This window comes from Tamandua tetradactyla, chromosome 23 (assembly GCF_023851605.1).
Source record: "Tamandua tetradactyla isolate mTamTet1 chromosome 23, mTamTet1.pri, whole genome shotgun sequence".
NCBI classification, from domain to species: Eukaryota; Metazoa; Chordata; class Mammalia; order Pilosa; family Myrmecophagidae; genus Tamandua; species Tamandua tetradactyla.
Genome location: NC_135349.1, coordinates 269,719 through 293,720, shown reverse-complemented (window position 1 = coordinate 293,720; position 24,002 = coordinate 269,719). Strand labels below are relative to the sequence as shown.

Below are 24,002 nucleotides of genomic sequence, written 5' to 3'. Positions count from 1 at the left end.
TACCCTGAGGTCACCATCCAGGAGCTGGGACAGTGGGGCCTCCCTCCATCATGGGAGTTAAACAGAAGAGAAAAGAATTTTCCAGTCCACGGTGGGAAGGTCTGAGGTCAGGCCGCAGTCAAAGCTGGACCCCGGGAGCAGCTAGCAGCATCGGGGGCCCGGGGAGAGAGCGCGTGCAGGGGGCCTGAGGGAGCTGGGGCTCTGCAGCGAGTTGTCCCCGGGCCTCCAGCTCCACCCGCTGCTGACCCCCCGCCACTCCTTCGGATCATGGGGGAGAGTCTTTTTCTCTCGCAGCAGAGGAGTGAGGGTCAGCCCCAGCGCAGAGGCCTGCGTGGAGCTTCACACGGGACAGTCCACTGTAGGCAGCACAGACCAGAGCAGAGTGCGGGGGCCGGCCGGGCGGTGCAGGGCCCAGGTGCAGGAACCCGGTGCAAGACGGCCTCGGGCAGGCACGGCCTGGACACCTGCTGCCCCTCAGAGCAGCAGCCCCGAGCCTCAATCCCCAGGCCGGAGCCGGGGCCGTCCATCTTGGCTGCAGGAAGTGCTGCCCTCCAGAAGGCCGTGTCTTGTGTCTCCGTGCAGGCCTCTGCTGGCGCCTGGATACACAGGACGCAGGAAATGCCGCTTCACTAGACCAACATCTCCAAACGCAGCTGTCGCTACGTCTTCTTAAGTTTTGCTGCACCAACAATTATCTACTCATCCACCCACCGCCCTCCCACCACCCACCCTCCCACCAGGCCACCCTCCACGTGGCCCCTGTGTCCATTCTCTCCGGCGAGCAGAGCCCTCTAACGGGCCCCTGACCCCTTACTCACCTGAGATGCTGAGGCTCACCGAGGGGCGGGGCCTGCCTAGGGCTGGAAGGTTCTCTGGTTCACCACTGGTCCTGGGAGCCAAGTCTCCCCACACGGCTGGTGGGTCCTGGGGCCCAGCCTTGCCTCCCAGACCCTCTAAGCTGCACAAGTGTCCCCCTCTCAGCCAAGCACCGGGCTGGCCACACAGACGTCCTGAGATCCTAACCCTAAGTCACAAACTCCCTTCCCCCACGGGGCCCCGCCCGGCAGCCTGGAGACAGAGAGGGAGGATTGAAGGCAGGAGTTCCTGGGCTGTCAGGAGGCGGGCACAGGGCTGTGGGCTGGGGGTGGCTGGTGGCTGGCGTGTCCCGGCTCGTGGGACGGATGCCTGGCCAGGCAGCCACCCCCAAACTCCAACAAGTCACCGCCTGTCTGCAGCCCGCATGCCCTCCCAACTCCAGCCCTGCGGGCGCCTGCCATGAGCTGCTCCAGGCGGCCCCCACCCCAGGCGGCCCACCCTCCACCCTCTCGCCCTTTCTGTTTCAGCCTCCAGCTAGGGTGGCCTGCTTCCCTGCGGTCCCCTCTCGGGGGTCTTTTCAGAGACATGGAGCCCCTTCCCAGAAGGAATAGGGTGTGGCAGCCCCCAGCCTGGTGACCCTGATCAAACCCTTCAGCTGCATGCACCCCCATCCCCATTCAGTCTGTTCGCTTGGCCTGGCTGTCCTCTCTCCTCTCTGCCTGGCAAACTCTTCTCCATCCTTCAAAACCCTGTTCAAATGCCTCTTGCTCTGGAAAAACACCTGACTTGAGTCTCCAGGCAGGAGCTGCACCAAGGCCCTTGAGAAGGGATGTGAGTTAAAGAGGGGAGCCAGGAGAGGGGCAGCGATGGAACGTCAGAACGCCCTGGGAACCCAGTGCCAGCCCTCCCCTGCTGGTGGGATGGGACGCTGCTGCTCTTTGCTCTCTCCTCCCCCACAGCCCAGGAGACCGCTGGACGCAGTGGCTGCCTGGAGGAGCCCATGAGCTCCCAGGGTCCTTGCACATTTTCGCTGGGGACGCTCTATCACCTTTGCAGGCGGAGCTGCTTGAGAGCTTTGGACAGGCGTCTTTCAATGGGGGCCGCTAGAGAGACGGCGCTGCACGTGCCAGTGCCCCCAAGGTGCCTGGCACCCCTGGTCAGCACCTGCCCACAGCCTCCTGGTCTATAAATGGGCCAGTCCCACCTGCTGCCTGCCCAGCTGCTAAACTGCTGCCCTTCAGGACTGGAGAGTCAGGGCCTCTGCCCTCGCACAAGAGAGACCCCAGGCTTTGGAACCTGCGTGCCCGCTCATCGTGCACAGGCCGGGCCAGGACCTCCATCCAGGGGATGCCTGGGCAGCTCGATCCTGCAGGCTGCGGGGCTGGTGGCCTCCTCAGGCTTGGGGCTGGGTTTGGGGCAGACTCGGAGCTACTCCCCATGGGCCCTGCCCGTCCCGTGCTCCTGGCTTGGGGGGCAGCTGTGGTGGGGGCTCCCCATGTCTCCTCCAGCCTGAGGGAAGCGTTTCGAGGGGACCGCACACTGCACTGGGAGAGGCCACGGGCAGCGAGGGCGGGCCCCCCTGCCTGCCCCCCACCCACTGCTCCTTCGTGCATCACCCTCCTCAGTTGGAAACGCCTGCGTGGTGTGACTCCCAGACACCCAGAGAATCACATGACAGCAGCTTGAATCGGCTGGAGCAGCATGTCCTCGAGTCCCCATGTCCCCGTCGCATGAGTTCTGTGTCCACTCACAGCTGACCACAGGCCATGGCCTGCACCCTCCCCCAGCCGCCTACCTGCGACCCCTCTGCTGGGAAGGCTTCCTGGAGGCAGCGCTCTTTGCCTCCCTCTGACCCCTCCACATGGGAGGTGGGGGCTCGGGTGGCGGCATGAGCCCCAAGCTGGAGTAATTTAGAAAACCCCTTCATTGATATATGACTCACATGCAGAACAATCACCCATTTAAAAGGTACAGTTTCCAGGTTTTGGGTGTATCCTCAGAGGTGTGCAACCACCATCACAATCAATTTTAGAGCATTTCTGTCCTGACCAGAAGAAACTCTGTACCCCGGCTGTACTCCCCCCATGCACCCATCTCCCTGAGCCCCAGAACCCCTGATGTACTCCGTGTCCCCCTGAATTTGTCTCTTCCGGACATTTCCTGCGAGCGGGACCATGTGGCTCCCGGCTTCTCTCCCTCTGCACGTTTCCAGGCTCCTGGACCTGCCGTGGGTCGGACTCCCTTTGTGGCTGAGCAGCGCCTGTGACACCGGCCTCCCGTCCGCGTGTCGCTCGCCTGCAGGGGGCCACTCGTGCCTCCCTGCTCAGGTCGCTGTTGGACATTTGCCGTCCACCTGCGCTCCTCACCTGGCACCAGAGCTGCTTTTAAAACCCTTTGTTTTCAAACAAAGAGCCTATTTGTTACGTTTTGTTGAAAGGGCGCTGGGCCGAGTTGGGGGGGGGCTGCTTCCCCGCGGGCCCCTTTCTCCCCACACAGCCCTGGCTGCCCGCCCCCGGCCGCTCTGAGCCCTGTTTCCTTCTCTGTTTAATGGCAGCAACCCCCCTCCTGGCCGGGCTGTGTGGGGCTCAGGTGAGACAATGCTCCTTAAGTGGGCAGCTGGGGGCCCATGGGAGGGCGTGTCGCTGTGACACCCCCGGCGGCCTGGGATCGCCACCGGAATTCCTTCTCCACTCTGGCCTCATGCAGGGCACGGGGCCCAGGTATGTGCTGCATCTCCCGGGCCTGGGGCCTGGCCCCCCGGAGGCCCCCACAGCTGGGGAGGAGCGGGGAGGGGGCCGCGCCCGCAGGACCAGGCTTGCCCTTCTCCCCATCCGGCACCCAGCCGGCCCCGGCAGTGCCGCCCTGCTCCCTCCTGCTCAGGAATGTGCGGGCCCCGCCCCCAGCGCCAGCCCTGACCCCCCAGGGACGCCAGGCCTGCTCCGGGCCGAGGTGGGTGCGCGCACAGCCAGGGCCGCGGTGGGGAGGCGAACTGGAGTCCAGGGCCCCCGGCCGGCCCAAGGGCGCGTCGAGGCTCACTTCACACACCGACCCACAGCAGAGCCCCAGGCCAAGCTCGGGCCGCGTGAGGGGCTGGGCACCACGGCCTCTTCTAGGGACGCGGCCGGGCAGCGTGTTCAGCCGCGCCGCTCTGCCTGGGGGTGGCACCGGGCCCTTCCCAGGGACGCACATGGGACAAGGCAACCCCTCCTGGCCGCTCGGACCTCACCAGCCCCCAGTGAGATGCACCACTCTGGGGCGGGGCCGCCTCAAGGTGGCCTCAGTCCCCGTGGGCCGTCCGTGCATGCGCGCCACCATGATTGACTGGCCGCATCCGCCGCCCAGGGTCTGCTGTGATTGACTGCTCGTGCCCGTTGCCTGAATTCTGCTGTGATTGGCTGCACCTGTCGCCTGAGTTCTGCCATGACAAGTGGAAGCAGCCCGGCACCGATGTTTTTGCACATGTACACGTGCGGGTTCCCACGTGGCCCCAACTGCACTTTGGCTACATTTGTGGTGCCAGGGCTGCATGGCCTGTGTGCCCAGTGCGTCACGGAGCCAACTCATCAGGCTCTCAACTCACCACCTTCGCCCTCAGTCCCATGGGAGAGGTGCTTCCACGCTGCCGCTGGAGGCCGGGTGTGAGCACCCTCGCACGCGCACTTGGGGAGGCCGGCCCCCCAGCCTGGTGGAGCCCACTAGAGCTGCTCCCCGCGAGTGCTCAGCCGCCGTCCACACCAGCCCAGGAGAGCTTGTTCAGGGGCCGCCTTGCTCAAGTCCCCTGACGAGAAGACCCAGGAAAGGGGTGGCTTCTCTCTTACCTTATAGAGCCTCCAAGGCTAACAAAAGAGAGGGAATGCTCCCCGAAACTGCCCGGCCTGCCTTTTCCCTGCCAGGACCACAGGGCCCTCCCTCAGGCCAGGGCGCTGTAAACGTCTGTTGAGTCCTACTGTGCGCAGCCCATGACCTCGTCCTCTGTGGGTTCTCGGGGACGGGCGGCTGGAGCACAGGGCGCAGGCCCTTCCCCACTGCGGGACTCGGGGGTCTGGCAGGTCTGTCCTCTTGATCGTCCGCCCTTTCTAGCTGACAAGGGCAACAGGTCCAAGGCCCCACCCACGAGGCCCCACCCCACTCACGAGGACCCCACCCCGCCCACGAGGCCCCACCCCATTGCCTCCGTCCCCCCCGGGCGAGGAAGTGGTCACCGGTCTGGGCCCTCAGCCCTGGTGTGGCCCCTTGGCCCATGCCCCTCGGCGGGCCTCCTGAGGCGCACAGCCCACCCTTGGAGCCACCCACCTGCCCGCAGGGTCGGCTGCGACCAGGGGCCAGACACACCTGTGGGGCCGGCGCCCCTCCCGGCTGCCCTCTCAGCCGGCTCCTTCGAGAGGCCCTCATGACGTCTCTGGCATCATCAATCTCCTCCGGAATGTGTGTGCCAGGCGCCCTGCAGACCTGGTCCCTGCTGGGACTGGGGAATGTGTGACTGAGGGAGTGACGAAGGCCACACCTGCGGCCGGCTCTGGGTGACCCTGCCCTGCGGGGGCTGCTCCTGGGTCAGGACAATGCGAGCTTCCGTTAGGACCCCTGGAGAAGGACCCTGGAGTTCAGGGAGGGCTTCTCGGAGGAAGCAGAGGCCACATAGAAATCACCTGTAGGCCTGGCCCCACCCTCCTCTGTGAAGGGGGAAACTGAGGTCTGTGGGGTGGGTCCGTGGGCCAGGCCTTCCCCGAGGGGCCATGAGCCATGCGGGGAGGGCAGGCCCTGGGTGGTGGGGCCCGGGGTGCTTGGCAGCACAGGCGGCTCGGGCGCAGGCAGCTGCCAGCTTCCCTCCTGTTTGGGGAGGGGAGGGGAGGTCTGTCACTTGGCCGCCCTCTGTGTGTGGCTGGGAGACCGCAGCTTGATTTTGGGGTTCCCCCTGCCCTTAGTGGTCTCAGGGACCCTGTGAGCCCCAACGCCTGTGCTCTGGGCCTTCCGGGGACCTGGAGCGGGGCTCTGGGGCCAGGGAGGAGGCTGCCCACTGGGTGAGTGTCTCAGCAGGGGCCTTACAGCTGGTCAGTGCCCCCAGCACGACCCCAGCCCCAAGCACAACCCCTGCCGCTCGTCTCTGCGTGTTTCCAGCCTGGCTCTATCCCCTCCACCCCTCTTCCGCTCACCTGTCCCCCAGGGGTGTGCCCACCCCCTACCCCTGAGCCCGAAGACAGAGCCGTGTAGCACTCGGGCCTGACCAGCGGCGTCCTTAGGAGAATCCTCCCCCGCGGCACCCAGGACAGCTGCAGACGCTCGGGCACGGCCAGCCCTCCCGGGGCTCTGGACACAACCCGGGCGCCGCAGCCTCAGGACTGCTGTGGGGGAAGGTCGGCCGCGGGAAGGTAGCCCCCTGTGCGGGTCGGTCCCATTTTACAGACGAGAACACAGAGCTCTGAGAGGCTGTGGACGCGCGAAGGCCTCAGGGCCAGCGCGCAGCTGAGCTGACATGGAACGCGGGTCCCCTGCCTCGACGCCCCGGGCTGCTGGGAGCAGCTCGGCCCATGCGCAGGCACACGGGACCTTACTCTTCTTAGGTGCGGTTTATTTTTTCCAAGTGTGGCAGATTCAGGTAAATGTCCGTCTACACGAAAATCCAGGACCTCAGGTGCTGGGACGCGATGGCAGGAGCACAGTCTCAGCAATCACATGCGGAGTTAAACTGATGTTACTGAAGACATGGGGGCACCCAGTCCCCACGGGCACCAGGGCCGGAAAAGACATGTCGAAAAATGCACCCTGCAAGGGGGTGGTCGGCCACACCACAGCCCAAGGCGTCCAGGCGGGCAGGGCGGGCACCTGCTGCCTCCTGCTCAGGCGCTCTGCCCGCCGTCCAGCCACCCTGCTGCAGGCTCACAACGCCAGGTTCTGCGTTAGACACGTGCAAACGCTCATTACACCGCCACTGACACATGAGTGAATTTCAGCCCATTTTAGAGTGATTTTAACTGCACATAGGTCACAAAGCTGCCTCTGATGTGGCAAGTCAGAGGCTGGTACAAAGCAACCGTAATGGTGGACTTACATTCCACGCGTCTGTGTGCAATGGAAATTCCTGCAGGAGCAGCCAAACGCCAACACTGGACAAAATGGAGATGAAGATCTCTTCTCTCCTGCCCAGAGTTTTGCAGTGTATTTGTATTGTTTATTTACTGCTGTCTCTTGTATTCAAGTATGATGAACAGTGGCTCCTGTAAAGTGCAAAAGCACACAGAACACATTTTTACAAGATGCAGAACTTTCCAGAAGACCGAGTTGCTTCGTGCACCTTTCCAGGCAGTGCTGACCAGCCCCTCGGCTCGTCTGGGGGTCCCTCAGCCCACCAAGCGCCGCTGCAGCTGTATGGCGTCTTTCCTCAAGGAACCCCCCGAGCCGTGTGTGTGGAATCGGTGCAGTTCCTTTCCCTTGGTGGGCGGGAGTCCTGTGGAGGGTGGCCCACCTACTCAGGTGACACTGGGGTAGTTTCCCTCTTTGGGCGAGCTCTCCCGGGTCTGCCCTGCCGTGGGGACGGGTTTGGAATGAGGAGAGATTTCCTCAGGCAGTTACCGTTCTCACGCAGCCTCACCAGCAGGGTTTCCGAGTGTGCTCCTTTCATGCACTTAAGATTAAAAACTTCCTGTTAAGACAGCCCCAGGCGCAGATGGCTTCACTGGTGATCTTCAAGAAACTAATTCTGCCTGCATCTGTCCCACAGACAGGGAAGGAGCAAACATTCTGCAGCTCATTTCATGACGCTCACAGACTTTTGATAACAAAACCTGTGAGGACAACACGGAAAGGAAACTAACAGCCCCTTAAAAGATATCAGCGATGCTCACCAGACAATGCATCGTGATCACACTGTGTTCATGGGAGAAAAGAGGAGATTGGTTCAAGGTCAGAAAATCAATTAATAAAATTGTTACAAGATTAAAGGGGGAAATTAGAGTAATTTCAAAAGATGAAAAATATGTTTGATGAAATTCAATATCTTTCCCTCTAAAAAGAGGCTTTCTTTAGCCTGACGAATGGTGTGTACAGAAGTGCACAGCATAACTCCCCCCAAACTCTCGTTCGCATTTCTCTGGAGGGCAGCCAAAGCTAGAAGACAAGAAAAAGAAAAGGCATAAGAATTGGAAAGAAAGAAACAATGCTTTCAGCCTTCATGGAGGCTATGATTATGTATGTAGAGAGAGCAAAGAATATTGAGACATATTATTGAAATTATTAAGAGAGATTGGAAGTTTCCTGGACGTGAATCAATACATAACAATCAGTTGCTTCTGTATATGTATGTCAGCAATAAATTGAAATTTAGAAAAAATGCCATTCACTAAAGCATGAAAATATGGAATATGTAGGGAAAACAGAAGATGTGTAAGACTTTTGTAGAGAAAAGTGATTTTAAAACTAACAGCATTGTTAAGAAGCATTAAAGAAAGCCTAAATAGGTGGTACATATACTGTGGAAAACAAATTGTCAAGATGTCACACCTCCCCAAACTGAGCCATAGATTTTACGTAATTCCCACCCAAACATCTGTGTGTTTCCTTTGGTGGAACAGGATAAACAAATTCTAAAGCTTATGGTGAAATGCAGAAAGCTGAAAACAGCTAAACCATTCTTGAAGAAGAAACACAGGGTGGGGGAACCGCTTTCCAATGTTCTGGTGTATTATAAAGTGGTCATTTTTACGACAAGGCCTCGGTGTGGGAACGGGAGGGAATGCGTGCGCAGAAAGGACTGGCAAGCACGAAATTGTGCCGCGCGGCAGTCGCGCCACCTTAGTGCTGACCCGTGTCCGTGAATGGTTCTGGGACAGCTGAGTGTCCACGCACCAAAGGTGAGCCTCGAAGTTCTCCTTCGCACTGTGAAAGAGCACACACCACGCAGGTTAAATCCCTGTGTAAAGCACAGTGCTAGGACTTTTTGAAGAGAATATAGAGGAATATCTCCACAACTTTGGGTTAGGGATGGATTTCTTAAACAGTATTCACTTATTAGATTAAAAGACGCACAGCTTCTCTAAAAAAAAGGCATCATAACGACAACTCAACAACAAATTGACAAACACCCAATGTAAAAGTGAGCGAAGGCGGGTACTCGGGTGGTTCAGTGGTTAGAATGCCCGTCTTTCACGTGGGAGGCCTGACTTTCATTCCCAGACCACGCACCCCCCCAAAAAATAAATAAAAAATAAAAATGAGCAAAGGACTTGAATAAAGTTTTCTGAAGAAGACACACAAATGGCCGGAAAATAAACGAGAAGTTTCTCAACCTTGGCAGCCTTAGGGAGAGGCAAATCCGAACCACAGTGAAGCACCACTTCAGGCCCGGTGGGGTGGCCAACACCCAAGCAGGGGGACGTGCAGACATAGGGCAGCAGCTGCGAAGAACAGTTAGGCAGATCTGGAAAAAGTTGAACAGAGTTACGACGCAAGCCAACAATTCCTTTCCTAGGTGTAGACCCCAAAGGCACTGAAGACACGGCTCGGACAGAGGGGTGTATGTTTATAGTGGGACAATATATGGAAACTGCCCAGCATGGCTGGGCACGTGTGCAGCCGAGTACCACGCAGCCACGAAAAGGAGTGACATGCTGGTCCCGCGTGCCGGCAGGACCTCGAGAGCACTGCTGAGGGAAGGAAGCCAGAGCCAGAAGGACAGATGGAGTGTGACTCCACTTTTATGAAATGCCTAGAAAAGGAGACAGCGGGTCAGAGGTTACGGGGGGGTGAGTGGGAGCTAATGGCACACATGGAAACGTTTCAGTGAGGAGGGCAGTGACATGCATGCAAGTTGTGGCTGCATTTAATGCCACTGAAGTGCCCACTTCAAAATGTTTTTTTTAAAATGTTACATATTATGTATTATTTTATAATTTCATATAACTATGTGTCTATATTCCACAATAACATTTGTTAAAAAAGGAAAAGAAATGACTCTCCACCACCACTGAAAAAGGTACCATAAAAGGAAAGAAAAGAAAAACCCAAAGTAGGAGATTTGCTACATGTACAACCAAGAAAGGATGTCCAGAAATAAAAAGATGAGAATTGATAGGACAAGGCACCTAACTTTTAAAACGGGCATATGACTTCACCCCAGAGGAAACCCAACCAGGAAAAAAGCTCAGCCTCATTAGTAATCAGGAAAAAGCAAGTTACAGTCACAATGACAGGCCATCACTCACCGGCCGGCTGGTGAGCACTTTCCTGAGCTGGCGAGGAGGGGCCACGGGACCCCCTCCCGGGTTGCCCTTGGCACAGCCACGTCCCCTGTGGCCCTGAGCCGGTGGCGCCCCAGGTCGGTCTCACCCCGTGTACCTGCCGGCTTTGGAGGACGTCAGGGCAGGGTTAACACCAAGAAAACCCCAAACCCTGGAGGCTGCCCCGGGGGCCAGAGCTCACTCAGAAAGGGCTAGGAAAGGGTTAAATAATTGTGGGGAATAGACACAGAGACAAAGAAGAGGCGGGTGTGCTGTTGGGGTCACCCGTGCGTGTGCAACTGCTGTGTGTGTGAACACGGCACCACAGCCGGCAAAACCAAGCTTCCAAACCCAAGAGAGGAACTGATGCCTCGCTGAGCGGGGATGGCGGGGCCTGGGTGCTGCCTCTCTTTCCGTCTGTCCTTCCCTCGGGCCCCCCTGTTTCCACCCCAGCGCCGGCTGCCCCGCCTGTTGACCTCAGCCCAGACCCTTCTGCGGTGCTGGGGGCCCTGCCCACCCGAGGAGGAGCCTTTCTGGGAAGTGTCACACTGGCCAGACACGTGCCTGCTCCTGCGCCCCCCCGAGACCTCCCAGGGGGATGGCGCTCCTGCTGCCAGGAGATGCCAGGAGTGGGGTTCAGGCAGCCAGTTCAGGGCCAATGGGGCCTGGGCAGAGGCGCCTGCTGGGGCATCCTCCAGGGAGCCCAGGAGCCTCTGGGTGTCTCTGAGGAACCCTGCAGGGCGTGGATCCACTGCTGCCGGGACAGGCACCAGGGCAGGCTCAGCCTCCTAGGCCTCAGTTTCCCTTCTGTTCAAGGAGAGGCTGGACCGCAGCCCCAGCCCCTTCCAGAGCACGAGCTTCTGGAGAGAGCATGGGGTCCCCTCCCATGTGGGCAGGGTCGGGAGCTGTGCTGCTCAGGGGCTTCCATCCCAGGGGCCCCGGGGGGGTGAGGACGCCCCGCCAGCCACTCTCGGGCGCAGCAAACATGGAGAGCAGGTGGCCGGGAGCCCAGGCTGCTGGGTGGTGTGTGTGAGGGGAGCCCAAGGGCAGAGCCTTCCCTTCTCCAGGGGCCCCTGAGGCTGGGGTCCCCCCGACACCCCCAGCGCTCAGCTGGGCCTTCGCAGGAGGGGCCTTACCCCTCCCTGGGGCTGCAGGGTGGGACTTAGACGCCAAAGGTATGTGTGCCCCGCTTTGCAGGACGGAAGACTGCTTAATAGGCACCTACTGTGTGCAAACAGCACTAGTGGGGACCCTTGTGCCAGAACCCCCACAAGCTTCCAGGTGGGCAGGGATGCCTCTTCCCAAGGGGCTCTGCAAGGCTGGGGGGCACCCCAGGTCAGACTGCAGGTTGCCGAGGCCTGCTCCCGGCCCCTGCCCTGCTACACCCCCTTCTCTGGGGCCCACGGGGCTGTGACAGGGGCTGGACGCACGGCCTGGGCGCCGAGAGTACAAACCGCTGGCCCTGGCACCACTCCAGGCCTGGGGAGCTCGGCAGGGAGAGGGGAGGGGGATCCCTGCGCAGCCTCACCCCTTTAGGCCCCCCTTCCCGGCGGGCGTGTTTGTGGGGCGTTCCTTCAGTCGCAGGCGTCTCGTGGGTAAACTTGAGGGGAGCCCGGGAGGCCGCAGGGCCCACCAGGGAGGGGGCGGGTGTGGCTGTGGTCTCCAGAGGTCAGCCTGCCCTGGGAGGGGCTGCAGGAGGGACGGAGAGGCCCCTGTCACCGTCCTGCAGCTCCCCAGACGGACCTTGCCTGGGGGGTTAGGCCCAGGAGAGCGAGGGCCACGAACGCTCGGGAAAGGTACGTCCAGTGCTCCTGCCTGTGCAGCCTTGTGCCTAAACCACGCGGCACCTGCGTTAGGACAGACCCGGAGAGGCCAGTGAGCGCAGGCCCGGAGGCCGCGGCTTGGGGTGCTCAGACCTTCCTCTGGGCGCAGCGCACAGTGACGGGTCACCGGGGCAGGTGGCCCTTAGCCCCGAGAGCCGTCCTCACAGGAGGGAGATGGGAACACAGGCAGACAGACAGACGGATGTGGAGCCTGAGTGAGGCAGCCACCTGCCGGGAGGGGCAGGGGCAGGGGGGGCAGGAGGAAGGACAGGCAGGGCAGGAACGGCCCCTGGAGCTGGGGGGTGGAGTGGGTGCAGCCCGAGGTACCACACTCTGGGCCCTGGACTGGGAGGGCCTGTCGTTGCAGCTGCCTCTTTTGCAGCTTTCAGGGGCCCCAGGAAGCGAGGACGGTGGCAGCGCCTCTGGGGGCCTCGGTGTTGCTACCTTGGGGATAACCCAGGCAAGGCTAGGAGAGGCCCTTGTCCCCAGGAACTGTGGGTCCAGCTCAGGGGCAGCTTGGACTCAAGGAAGGGAGGGTGCGAACGGGGACACGGTGGAAGGCAGCGGGGCGGTCAGCAGTGCGGACCGGAGGAGGTGTGAGTGCCGGTGAGCCCAGCGCCGCCCTCAGGCCTCAGCTCCCGCCCACTGCACCCAAACCGCGGGGCACCCAGAGGCACCCGAAGAGGCAGCAGGGCTCGGAGCTGGGTGCAGAGATGTTGGGGGCAAGACGTCCCTGCTGGACATGAGAAGGGGCTTCTGGGAAAGTCGGGGTGCAGGCCCCGGGCAAAGGTAAGCAGTGGAAACGGACGAGGAAGAAGAGGCAAAGCTGGAAGCAGACCCGCCATCCCGGGAGTAGCGAGGAGCGGGCTGGGGGCCTTGGGGAGGGGAGACCACCTCCACGCAGACATGCAGAGAGGAGCAGAGCGAAGAGGCCCGGCGGGACGCAGGGGGCCTGGGGGCAGGTGTATAAAGGGGCTGCCTCGGGGACTTCCCGGTCCCTGCAGGTGGGAGCTGCTCCTGGCCCAGCGCCCGACGTCCTCCTGGAGCTGAGCTGGTGGGTGCAGAGGGACGGGCAGCCCCTCAGCCTGGCCCAGCCCAGTGCAGCAGCACTCAGTCCTCCTTCCCCACCGTCTGGCCAGATGTACTTGACCCCGACGTCCAGGAACCCATTCCCGTCCCAGTCCGTGGCTCCCAGTTCATGAACGACTCCTCTTCTTCCTTCTGTCCCATGTCTGGGCTCCCGTGGTGGGTGCTCGCTGGCCCCCAGCCCTCTGCTCTTCCAGGACCATCTCTAGGCGCCCGAGAAGCCCCCCAGAGGGCAGGCCGTGGAGATGCACTGGAGCTGCCCCGCAGGCCCTGGCAGCCTGGCATGGACGTGGGTCTGAGGCCTGGGAGGAGCCCTCAGCTGGACCACACAAAGATGCTCTCGGTCCTGGCCCGCCATGCACCACCGGACTGGACACAGGCCTGGGCGGAGTGACTGGGGTCAGTGTGGCATGGGGGCCTGAATCTGGCCAGACTGTGCCCACCGAGGCGGGGGGCCAGGGGGTGGGAGGGACGCGCCCGGCGCTCAAGCTTCGGCCTTCAGATGGGCTCAGAGCAGTTCCTGCTCTTCAAAGCCCCCGTCTGCGCCAAGCTGGGAGCTCCGGGGCCCGTGCGTCCAGCACGGAGGTTGCGTCCAAGGACTCGGGCTCTCGGTCACTTCCTTTCCTCTCGCACCCAGACCCCCCAGAGGCCGACCGGCTGGGAGGGGCGCAGGAGGGGGCAGGAGGCTGTGGGGCCGCCAGCAGGGGGGCAGTGCCGAGATGACCTCAGGGCTGCAGACGTGGCCTGGTGAGGGGGACGGCCACCCTGGGCTGCCCCAGTGGCCCAGAAGGAGGAGGCCATGAGGATGATGATGGGCACTGGCCATGGGGCGCAGGGGGCACAGGGGGTCCCCGGGAGCAGGCTCATCTGGCTTGATGCATCACCCTTGCCTTCCATGGCCTCTGTCAGGCAGCCCGGCCTCAGGGACCAAGCACAGGCCCGGGCCAGCCAGGACAGATGGACATGGATGGAGATGCCCAGCTCAGCCACCCAGGCACGGCCTGGACAGAGCTGCCTCCTGCAGAGGGTTGCAGGGGAGTGTCTGGCTTCAGCCATCACAGCACTGCCCCCCAGGGTTCCTGCACTGCCCCCCAGGCCCCCTATACTGCCCCCCAGGGCCCCCCCACTGCCCCCTAGAGATCCCGCACTGGTTCCCCTGTGCTGCACCCCAGGCCTCCTGCGCTGACCTGGGCAGGGGACGGCTCTCCTGGGACCTGCCTGCGCAGCTGCCCCTCGGGGTCTTGGGTGCATCTGCTGGGCTGGGGACTCCCTCGGGGCAGCTACCCGGCAAGCCAGGAGAGCCCCTTGTTGCTGGCCTTGGCTCTCAGGGCCACCCCGGGCAGGGCCAGCGGCCACCTCCCATGAGCACCCACCAGGCCTCAAGGGGAGTGGGATGTGGGTGGGGTGGGCACCCCAAGGCGGTCACGGACATTCCCTGAAGGTCACTGCCAGTGTGCCCACTGCTCCTGGACGGAGGCCTCCCCTGCACCCACCGTCCCCAGCGAGCGGGGCCGCCCTGTGGGAGCCTGGTTGACGCCTGGACGCTTTGCTGGCAGAGAGGGCATCGGGGTCGGCCAGGCTGGACGCAGGGCTGGGAGCTTCGAGGTCCCTTCCACAGGGGCCAACCCCAGCCAGGCCACGGGGGGGCAGGGGAGGGGACAGTGGGGACATGGGGCAGGGGAGTGGTAGGTGGGGGGGGCCGGGGCACCAGCTCTCACGTCCTTAGCGCTTGCTGCCCGAAGTGGTGTTGGCCAGAAACAAACTTGTCTGTGACCCTATTTTGATCGTTTATGAGAAAGCGTCGCCACCCACCTGCCAGCTGTTTCCTGCGTGGCCTGGAAACACTTGCACCACCCGCTGACCAGATCTGCCTCCAAGGCCAGCCTGTGGATAGGAACCACGCACCACTCTTCAGGAGGCAAGTGAGGCTGCAGGGAACTGGGGGCAACACGATCCAGCTCCCCAGAATTCTAAGAGAATGACAAGAGAGGAAACCACATCAGCCAGCTACAGCCACAATGACGCTGTGTAACAAGCAGGCACCACACCCAGTGGCTGCCGGACCACCGGCTTCGCCTGCTCTGGGCTGGTCTCCCCCACGTGTCGGGGTTGACTGGGGCAGACCTGCGGGCCCCCAGGGGTGTCTCCTCCACTGGCGGGTTTGCCTGGGCAGGTTCTCGGGAACCACTGAGGAGCACAGCGGAAAGTAGAAACGCACCACCTGCCCCTGCGGTCCAGAGAATATCTCTTTGGTTAAAGCGAGTCACGTGGTCAAGCCTTGCGTCCAAGGTGCCTGGTGCCCGGCGCACCCTGCCAGGGTGTGGGTGCAGGGGTGGGGGGCTGGGCCATCTTTGCAACTCACCCTGATAATAACAGCTACTAATACCCACTATCTCATTTAATCTCCACACGTACTGGCCAGATAGTTCTTATCAGCCCCTTTCCACAGGTGAGTAAACGAAGGCTGAGTTTTGTGACTTGTTTACGCAGCTGGGAAGCAGCAGAACTGGTCAGGCCCAGGCTGGGGGAGGCACCCGGCTGGACGGCCCCACCTGTGTGCTTAGGGGGGCGGCTGCCCGGCTGGGGGTGGCGGCCCCTCCTCCCCCTGGGAAGGGGCCGGAGCAGACACAGCTTGTGGTGGGAATTTAGACCCAACGGCCCGGTTTTCCCCGCAATCCCTGGAACAGGTCTGAGGACCGCAGGGCTGAGCCTCCGGACCCACTCCCTCGCGTCCCTGTTGTCCACTCCCTGAGCTGGCACCCGACGCAGCACGGCTCGGCCCTGTGGCTATTGCACAGTCAGGCTGGGCAGTGAGGATCGTCGCGGCTCTAGAGAGGCCCCGTGGGAACTGTGGCCCCCCATACGGCTCATCTGCGAGGCAGGTGCAGCGTGAACCCCATTTCATGGGCAGAGACACCAGGGCACAGGAGGTGGGGAACTTCCCCACAGCCCCCCTTTGTGCTGGCCGAGGACTTGGGGAGGCCATGGTAACCCCAATACCGGGAGGTGGCCTCAGTTCCCGAGGAGCGGCCACGGGGGTCGAGGGGGGCAGTGCCAGACAAGGGCCTACCAAGGTCCCTTTCTCTCTGATGGTCAGAGGGATTCATGGACAGACAGTTCGACACCCATGCTTCAGTTTTGTGGCATTTAAGGAAAACCCAACCCTAATCACCTTAGGAGATGAAGGGGACTTTTGAGCTCTTGAGCCTGGAGGGCATCAGGAAGGGTTCGACTCAGCAGCCCTCTGCTGCCTCCCAGGCTGCTGCCCCACCGCAAGGGCCCTGCTGAGGCCCAGGCCTCTGCGCCCTGCTGCCCGGGAGGACACATGATGCGATTCCTTCCAGAAGCCCCAGCACAGGCGTTCTCATTCCCTGAGACGAGGCACAAGTCGTGCCACGGCCGGAGGGTGGACCGGAGGGTGGCTGGGACCTCCTGCAGGCCCTGCGTCCCGAGGAGGGTGGGCTGCAGCCCGTGGAGGGGTAGGGGCCTTCCGGAGCCTCCAGGAGAGGGTGGAGTGGGAACGGGGGATGCCACTATGCTGCTGGGGTGGGATCGCCGGCTTGGGGGGTCACCGGGGTTGGGGAGAGGACCTGCTTGGCTGTGACATGAACTTCAGGCCAGCTGCCCAGCCTCTCTTCCTGCCTGGAGCCCGTGGGAGCACACACATGTGTGCACAGGCTGAGCGTGCACGCCTGGTGGGTGTGCCAGAGGGGCTTCGGCACAGCATGTGTGCCTGTGGGAATGGGAGGGGACCCAGCGTTCCCTAGGGGTCTGGCTGTAGGGCTGCCTCTCCTTTGTCCTGCCAACCAAACATGGGCACCCCTGCCCAGCAGCCTCCACACCGCCGAGCCAGGCTCCCACTCCGTGCAGAGTTCACGCCCCTTCTGTAGCCACGCCGAGCCCAGGCCACCACCTTTTCGGGAGAATTTAATTTCTAAGCTTTGATCTGATACCAGGGCCCAGGGGACATGTTATTTCTAAATACTGGGCGGATATTTTCTGAGCCTGGCGGCCCCTGACTGAAGAATGCATCCCGGGCAGAGGCCTCTAATGTGCAGCTTCTGCTGTGGTGTCTGGCACTTACCCCACCCTCGGGGCCGGCCTGCACTACCCTGGCCAGGGGCTCGTGGTGTCAGGGGTCACCCCGGCCCACCCCTGCGACATCGCACAAGCCTGGACGGACAGACACCAGGACAGACCAAAGCCAGAGGTGCCCGAGGGGGCAGGACAGGGACACCCACCACTGCTGTGCTTGGGGCTTGGGCCACCCCTCCAGGGAGCCCATTGGAAGGGGGTGGGCCTCCTACAAACGCGATGCCCCAACCCAGTGTGGGGGTGGGGTCTGCTCCCAGGGGGGTTCCAAGCAGCTGGTCACACAGCACAGACTGCCTTTGGGAGCACTGGAGAGAGAACCCCACCTGGAGGATGCCGTCTCTCAGGTACGGGAAGGGCACTCCTGGCAGTGCCAGTTGCAGGTGCCCAGGTGAGCACCTTGGTGAAAGGTAAAGGGGCTGGATCCTTGGAGTTGGAAGCCCACTGCGGGCCCCTGGCCAGCTGAGTGAGCATTAGCAGGGCCTTCTCCGCAGCCTCAGCTTGTGTCCTGTCGGGTTGCAGGTTTTGCACAGTTGTCCTGCCTCAGAGCACGATGCCAGCATGACCTGGGAGTGGCTGACGTCACCCTTCAGGCAGCATTTCTCCGGAAGGTGGCTGGACCCACTGGGGCAGGCACCGTCACGGAAGGCCAAGAGGCTGCCACAGAGGTCACTGCTGGGAAGAAGCCGCCCGGCTGTTCCTCGGAGGCCAGGGTGAGCCCTGCTGAGCCGTGTGTCCGGGACCCTGAGCCGCGCACTACCGCAGCTCGAGCCGACCTTGCCATGCTCTGCTGACGCCGTCTCCAGGGCACCCGCTCAGGCCCTGGGATCTGAGTCACCGGTCTGTGTCCACTCTGTGGCCGTGACGGATTGGGACCTGCTTAAGAACAAAAGAGAGCAAATGACTTAACCAACCGGTAATAAGTCACGTGGTTCAGAGTCCCAGACAAGGCTCGGGAACAGAAGGAGCCCAGTGGGTAAAACAAACGGAATCCAAACAAAGTGTGGACTTAGTTTAAAAACCAAATGCTCACCTGGTTCACCAATTGCGACAAGGGACCACCTACTGCAAGGCAGGAACCGGAGGGAGGTGGGTGCAGGCGTATGGGGACATCTGGGCTAGCCGCATGGTTTCTCTGTTAATCTAAAACTGTTAAAAAAAAAAAGGCTCATTTGAAAAAAGTTGGGGAGGCCCCTTCTTCCCTGCAACCCTGGTGATGTGTGCCCTGCCGGCTTCTCGAGCCTCTCGTCCTCAGGGCGCCCCTACACCATGATGACGGCTCCGGGTGGGGAGGGCCGTCGTGGAGTCCAGCTCTGGCCCTGTGAACGTGCCACGGCCAGGGTTGCATTTTCCCAAGACAGCGACATCCCACGGCTCGGCAGGGTGTTTCCAGGAGCAGAGGCACTTCCTCACTTACCTGAGCCACCTCAGGGCCGCTCCTTTGATCTTCTTTGATCTTGCGGTTTGATCTTCTCTGGAAGTACAGCTCGTGGACACGCATGTCCCAGGGGACAGATCCTGGCAGGTCCCGCCTTCCCGCCCCCTCCAAGCGTGGCCACTGTGCTTTGGTGGAAGGGGTCCCCGTGGCCCCTCCAGTCCGCCATGGCCTCGTGGCTTTGGGGTCACTTTCATGTTGACCCCTCACCTGGGGTGGGGTCCCTCAGGTGCTCGGTGAGGGTGGTCCGAGCCCAGGTGGCCCTCAGGCCTGTGTGATTTAAGCCCAGCCCCTTCCGCACAAGGAAGTAAGTGGAAAAGCGACAGCTGTACTGGGAGTGAGAAGGCAGAGAGAAGAAAGAGCCTGAAGAAAAGGACAGCAAAGAAGAGGGAAAAGAAAAGACAAATAGACAAGTGCAGGTAGAAAGGCAAAGAGGGCAGAGGAGGAGAGGAGAGGGAACAGGAGGGGAAAGAGAGAGAGGGGAGGAGGAGAGATGGGGAAGGAAGGGAGGGGGAGGGGGAGGGAGGGGAGGGGGAGGGAGGGAGAGGAGAGGAGAGAAGGGGAGGGAAGAGGGAAGGAAGGGGAGAAAGGGGAGAGGAGTGGGGGAGGGCAGGAGGAGGGCAGGGGGAGGGCAGGGGGAGGGCAGGGGGAGGGCTGAAGCCGTGGGAGAACAAGACTGAAGGAAAGGCTCACGAGCGCAGAGGGCTGTGCACCCTGCCCTGGGGGTGATGGGATAGGAGGGGCTGGGGGCACAGCTGCCCACACACCCAGTCCCCTCCTCCCTGCCACCCACATCCCCCAGTGCCAACCCCAAACTTCTCCCTGTTTCCCCTGACCCGAGCCTCGGGGGGCAGGCACCCTGATACCACTATGGGTTCAACCATGTGTGGCACAGCCCCTGGCACATTGTGGGTGTTTAGTCACACCCAGAATGATGAATCTGCCAGCCACACTCATCCTCAACTCTCCTGCATGCAGGTACTGTACAAACTCTCCCACAACCTGTGAATGCTGGAGTTCCTTTCTCCATTTTAGAGATGAGAAAACTGAGTTATCTCCATCAACCCTCATCCACCCATCCACCCACCTATCTGTATTAGTTTGTTAAGCTGCCAGAAAGCAATATAAAAAAAAAGGGGGGGAATTTAATAAGTTAAAGGTTTACAGTTCTAGTGCTAAGAAAACATCCAAACAAAGCACCAATAAGAGGCTACCTTCACTCAAGAAAGGATGATGCCATCTGGAGCCCTCTCAGCTAGGGGGTCACATGGCTGCATCTCCTGGTCCCTTGCTCCTGGGCTCCATTGCTTTCAGCCTCTGTTCCTGTGGGGGCTCCTTGCTTGGCATCTGTGGCCTCCACTCAGCTCCTCAGGGACACAGCTCTGGGTTCTGGTTTGCGGAGCATCTTGGGAAGGCACATCTGCTGGGCCCTGCGTCTCCAAACATCTGGGTCCCATGTTGGCTCTGGCAGCTCTGCAGCAGCTGTTCTCCAAGCTTCTGCATCACTCTGGAATTTCTCCAAAATGTTTCCCCTTTTAAAGGACTCCAGCAAGCTAATCAAGACCCACCTGGAATGGGCAGAGTCACATCTCCATCTAATGAAATGGCCGCACCCACAACTGGACATGCCACACCTCTGCACAGATAATCTAATCAAGTTTCCACCCTACAGTACTGACCAGGGTTCAAGGAAACGGCAGCCCCCACACGATGGGATCAGGATTAAATCACGACTTTTCTGTCCTAAACAGCAGCTTCAAACCGGCAGAGCATCCATCTGTCCGTCCATCCAGGCAGTTGGTTGGTGGTCAGTGTCCTTAAGCTTGAACCCTGTGCCAGGCAGTCTAAGTGCTGGCCATGCCATGGTGAGCCGGGAGGCATGCTCCCCGCCCGTGTGATGCCTGCGGCCTGGAGGCAATGGAGACGTGGGCATTTCCCTCAGGGTGGGAGGTGGCATCTGAGCCAGGAAGCAAAGGGTCCCAAGGAGCTGCCTGCAAAGAGCAGAGAGAACAGCGTTTCAGGCAGAGGGAACAGCGTTTCAGGCAGAGGGAACAGAATGTGCCGGGCTCTGGGCAAAAACACTTGGAATTTTCCAGACTGACTAAGGGTTCTGTTCCCATTGCCTATTGCTGGGTACAAATCACTCACAACCTCCTGGCTTCACGCAAGGACAATCATTTTGTTCTCTCTCATGATTTCCGTGGCGAGGGGTTCTAGAAGGCCCGGCCGGGAAGTTCTGGCTCAGGTCCTCTCACATGGTCACAGTCACGGCAGCTGGGACAGCAGGGGCTGCCGCAGCCCCGGGGGGGCTCTCCCCCCACCTCCCTCCATTCCCTTCCCTCCTCCCCCTCCCCTCTCCCCCACCCCCTCTCACTTCCACCCCCGGGCGGCAGCTCAGGCCCCAGCAACTGTCCCAAGAGGGGGCCGGTGGACAGGGAACCACCTGCTGGACCTGGCCCCAGAAGGCCCCTCAGGTTCAGTGTGGGACCCACAGATCCCACCTTCTTCCATCCTGCTGCCGAGGCCTCATTTCTCTAGGTTGGGCCCCGTCCAGATATGGGGCAGGATGTGGCGGGCAGACTGCTGGGGCCTGTGATGTGGGAGGCCAGGCCCACGCAAAGTGCAGGGGGGCCCTTAAAAGCAGCTGAGAGTCGATGCTGCCAGGAGAGAGAGGAGACGGCACTCGCCTGGAGACACACATCTCATGTAATGCCCATGGCGTGGACAGAGGTGGGGAGCCACTGAGGCCACACGCAGCCACAGGCAAGGCCGCAAGGCTGCTGGATGTGTGGAAACGACCCAGTAACATGTTACGATGAATCATGTTTGATGTGGAAACTGCAGGGATAGTTAATAAGCACTACTTGTAATCGCAGACCCACAGAGCTCCCAGAATCATGCAGCCCAGGTGAGCATGTTTTAAACACAGACTATGAACTGCCGCGTCAGTCAGGGGCCACTGGGCCTTGGGCGCCCACGTATTCAGGGCGGGGTGGAGAGGAAAGCGAGCTCAGAGGAAGCAAGGCCTCTGATCCCTGCGGCCTCCTCCTTCCTTTCTAAGGAGGTGGGCACCCCGGCCAGGGCAGCTACGTGGGGTGCTCACTCGGGCACCCGGGGCAGAGGGCAAGCCTCGGTCTTAACCTCCCTTGGAGCAAACCACGTTTCTGAGCAGCGGCCCCCTGGGCAGGGTGGTGGGTGGCCCGACTGAGCTCAGAGCCATCAGGCTGACGAGCCTCCCATGCCAGTAACATTGGGGAAGCACAAGGTGGAAACCAGCTGGAGCTGAGATGGGGAAAATATCTGTTAGGAGGCAGTGTGTGGCAAGGAACACAAAAGGCAAATCCAGCCACCTTAACAAGAGAGGAATTTACTGGTTCTGGGGCTGGAAGTCCTTGAGGCAGGGTGAGTTGGGGGTTGGTTTGGTCAACAGTACTGACACTGTTTCTTTCCCTCTCTGCCTTCTGTGTAGGCAGCCTCTTTCCAGTGGTCACAGCGTAGCTGCTATAGCTCCAGACTTTGCATTCAAACATCAGCCCGCCCAGAAGGAGACAGAACATGTCTGGTCCAGCAGTCCCCCTAAGAACCGGTCCGGACTGGCCTCCTTTGTGCCCACTCTCCCACCTGTGCACACATCCAGGGGAAAGGAGCACGTCAGTGACAAGACTGAGTCACTGTCCCCTGGGAGCAGGGGTGGGCAGCTGGGTCCGAGCGTACGGGCTGCGGGTACCGGAGGGAGGGGGATTAAAGCTGGTGGGCAACCTCCACTGCCCAAGACAGAGGGATGGGACTGGGCTTTTTCAGGAAAATCAAGATATGGAACAGCTTTGGGGGTGTGAAGGAGGGAGGTCTAAACCAGCCAGTGTCCCAGGGCTCCCCGGGGACGGGGCACCCAAGGCCAGGTGGGTGGAGACGGTGGGGGGAGAGGAACGGGGCTGGGTGAGGAACTGGCAACCACAGCTAACCGAACCCAGCCGACCCCACTCTGTCCTCACACCGCCCCGCAGGGCAGGAGCTCTCCCCTTCTCATCCGGCAGATGTGGAGACCGAGGCAGAGGAGTCACTTTCGAGATCACACAGCCAGGATTCGAACCCAGGCCCATCGGGCTCTTTCCAATGGGACCTAAGTGCAGGGAGGCAGCTGACCCCCAAATGTCCACCCCTAAACCCTGGAACATGTGCATGCAGAGGTCATGGGGCAAAAGGGGACTGAGGTTGCTGAGCAGCTGACCTGAGATAGGTCATTGGAGTGGCTGGTGGGCCCAGTGTGGCCACCCGTCCTGAGAGGGGCAGGGGGTGGAAGGCGCAGGGCCAGGGGAGAGGGACTCGGAGGAGGGGCTGCCAGGGCTGGAGAGGGAGAGGAAGGCCCCGGCCGTGTGGCCCATTCCAGTGAGCCCAGCAAACTTGTGAGCCACAGAAATGTAAGCTGACAGATGGGTGCTGTTTGAAGGGAGGAGTTCGGGGTTCTGCAGTAATTTGTTACAGCAGCCGCAAGAAACTCACCCCTACTCCTCCCGCAGGTCTGGGGTCAACGTGGGGCTTGAAGGTCTGGGGACGGCAGGGGTGATTCTTCGGCTCGGACACGCGGCCGTCTGCATTTCCTCCCCCTTTAATTTGAGCCATTTTACAGGAAATGTAAAACGCTAACAGTAAGGCAAGTGACTCTTACCTATAGAAGCGCGAGCTACTCTTGCCTGGTGGAGTGTAACTGATTATTGCTCTGTGGATAGACCCATTTTGCATCTATTTGTAAATTCACTTCAGCATTCCTTCTTACCTGTGCGTGTGAAACGCTGAATTCTTTCTGTGACCTGATTATAACATCTTACTGCTTCTTTGTTAGTGAGATAAGTAAAAGCCTTGACATGTTCATTTTATGTGTGTGATAGTCAGGATTTTCTCTGAAAAAGGTTCCTTTATTACCCATCTGGTAATCAGAGGTGAGGTTTGGGGCAGGCAGGGTTGGGGGTGGGTGGCCACAGAAAGAGCTGATGGAGAGGCTGTGCTGAGGGGTGGGCTTGCACCTGTGAATGCCCCCTGCCGGGTCCTGCTTTTGCCCCCAGCTGCAACCCACACAGAGGCCTCCCCCACGTGTGTACGCATGCCTGTGCCTGGTGTGGCCCCCGCACCCCCAACCTGCAGCTATCTGTGTCCTGCTTCCCTGGGCAGTGTAGGCTGCCCCTACAATCTCCTGGTAAATTCATTCTTACTATGGTGTGAATGACTGATGGTGGTTTGCCATGGAGTTCCTCAAACATTTCTACAGGCACACCTTTATAACCCAAGGATACCAAATGTGCGCCCCCTTCCACCCCCAACCCCAGGATCTGGAGGCAGAAGCCAAACAGCCCCACCTAGGTTCAACATTTCTATTTTTGAAACAGGAGTTCATTGGAAATTTTGCATTCTATACCAGAGGACATCTGTACGTGTTTTAGTCCCCAGTAATGTGTTCAATTATTTCCCTTGAGTGAAACAGTCGCTGGCGAGAAAGGTAGGTTCAGTCTGTGGCTTTCCCAGCCCCGGCTCCTCGGGGTGCCGGCA

General features: G+C 60.6%; 1 long non-coding RNA gene across 1 annotated transcript; it reads right to left on the bottom strand.

Annotated features, from left to right (window-relative positions):
- Nucleotides 1–16,860: 16,860 nt before the first annotated feature.
- Nucleotides 16,861–18,702, bottom strand: LOC143666454 (uncharacterized). The gene is made up of 3 exons (XR_013167637.1): nucleotides 18,444–18,702; nucleotides 18,060–18,175; nucleotides 16,861–17,902 (listed from the first exon to the last, which is right to left on the bottom strand). It is a non-coding gene; the product is annotated as an uncharacterized LOC143666454 (long non-coding RNA).
- Between the last annotated feature and the right edge of the window lie 5,300 nt (nucleotides 18,703–24,002).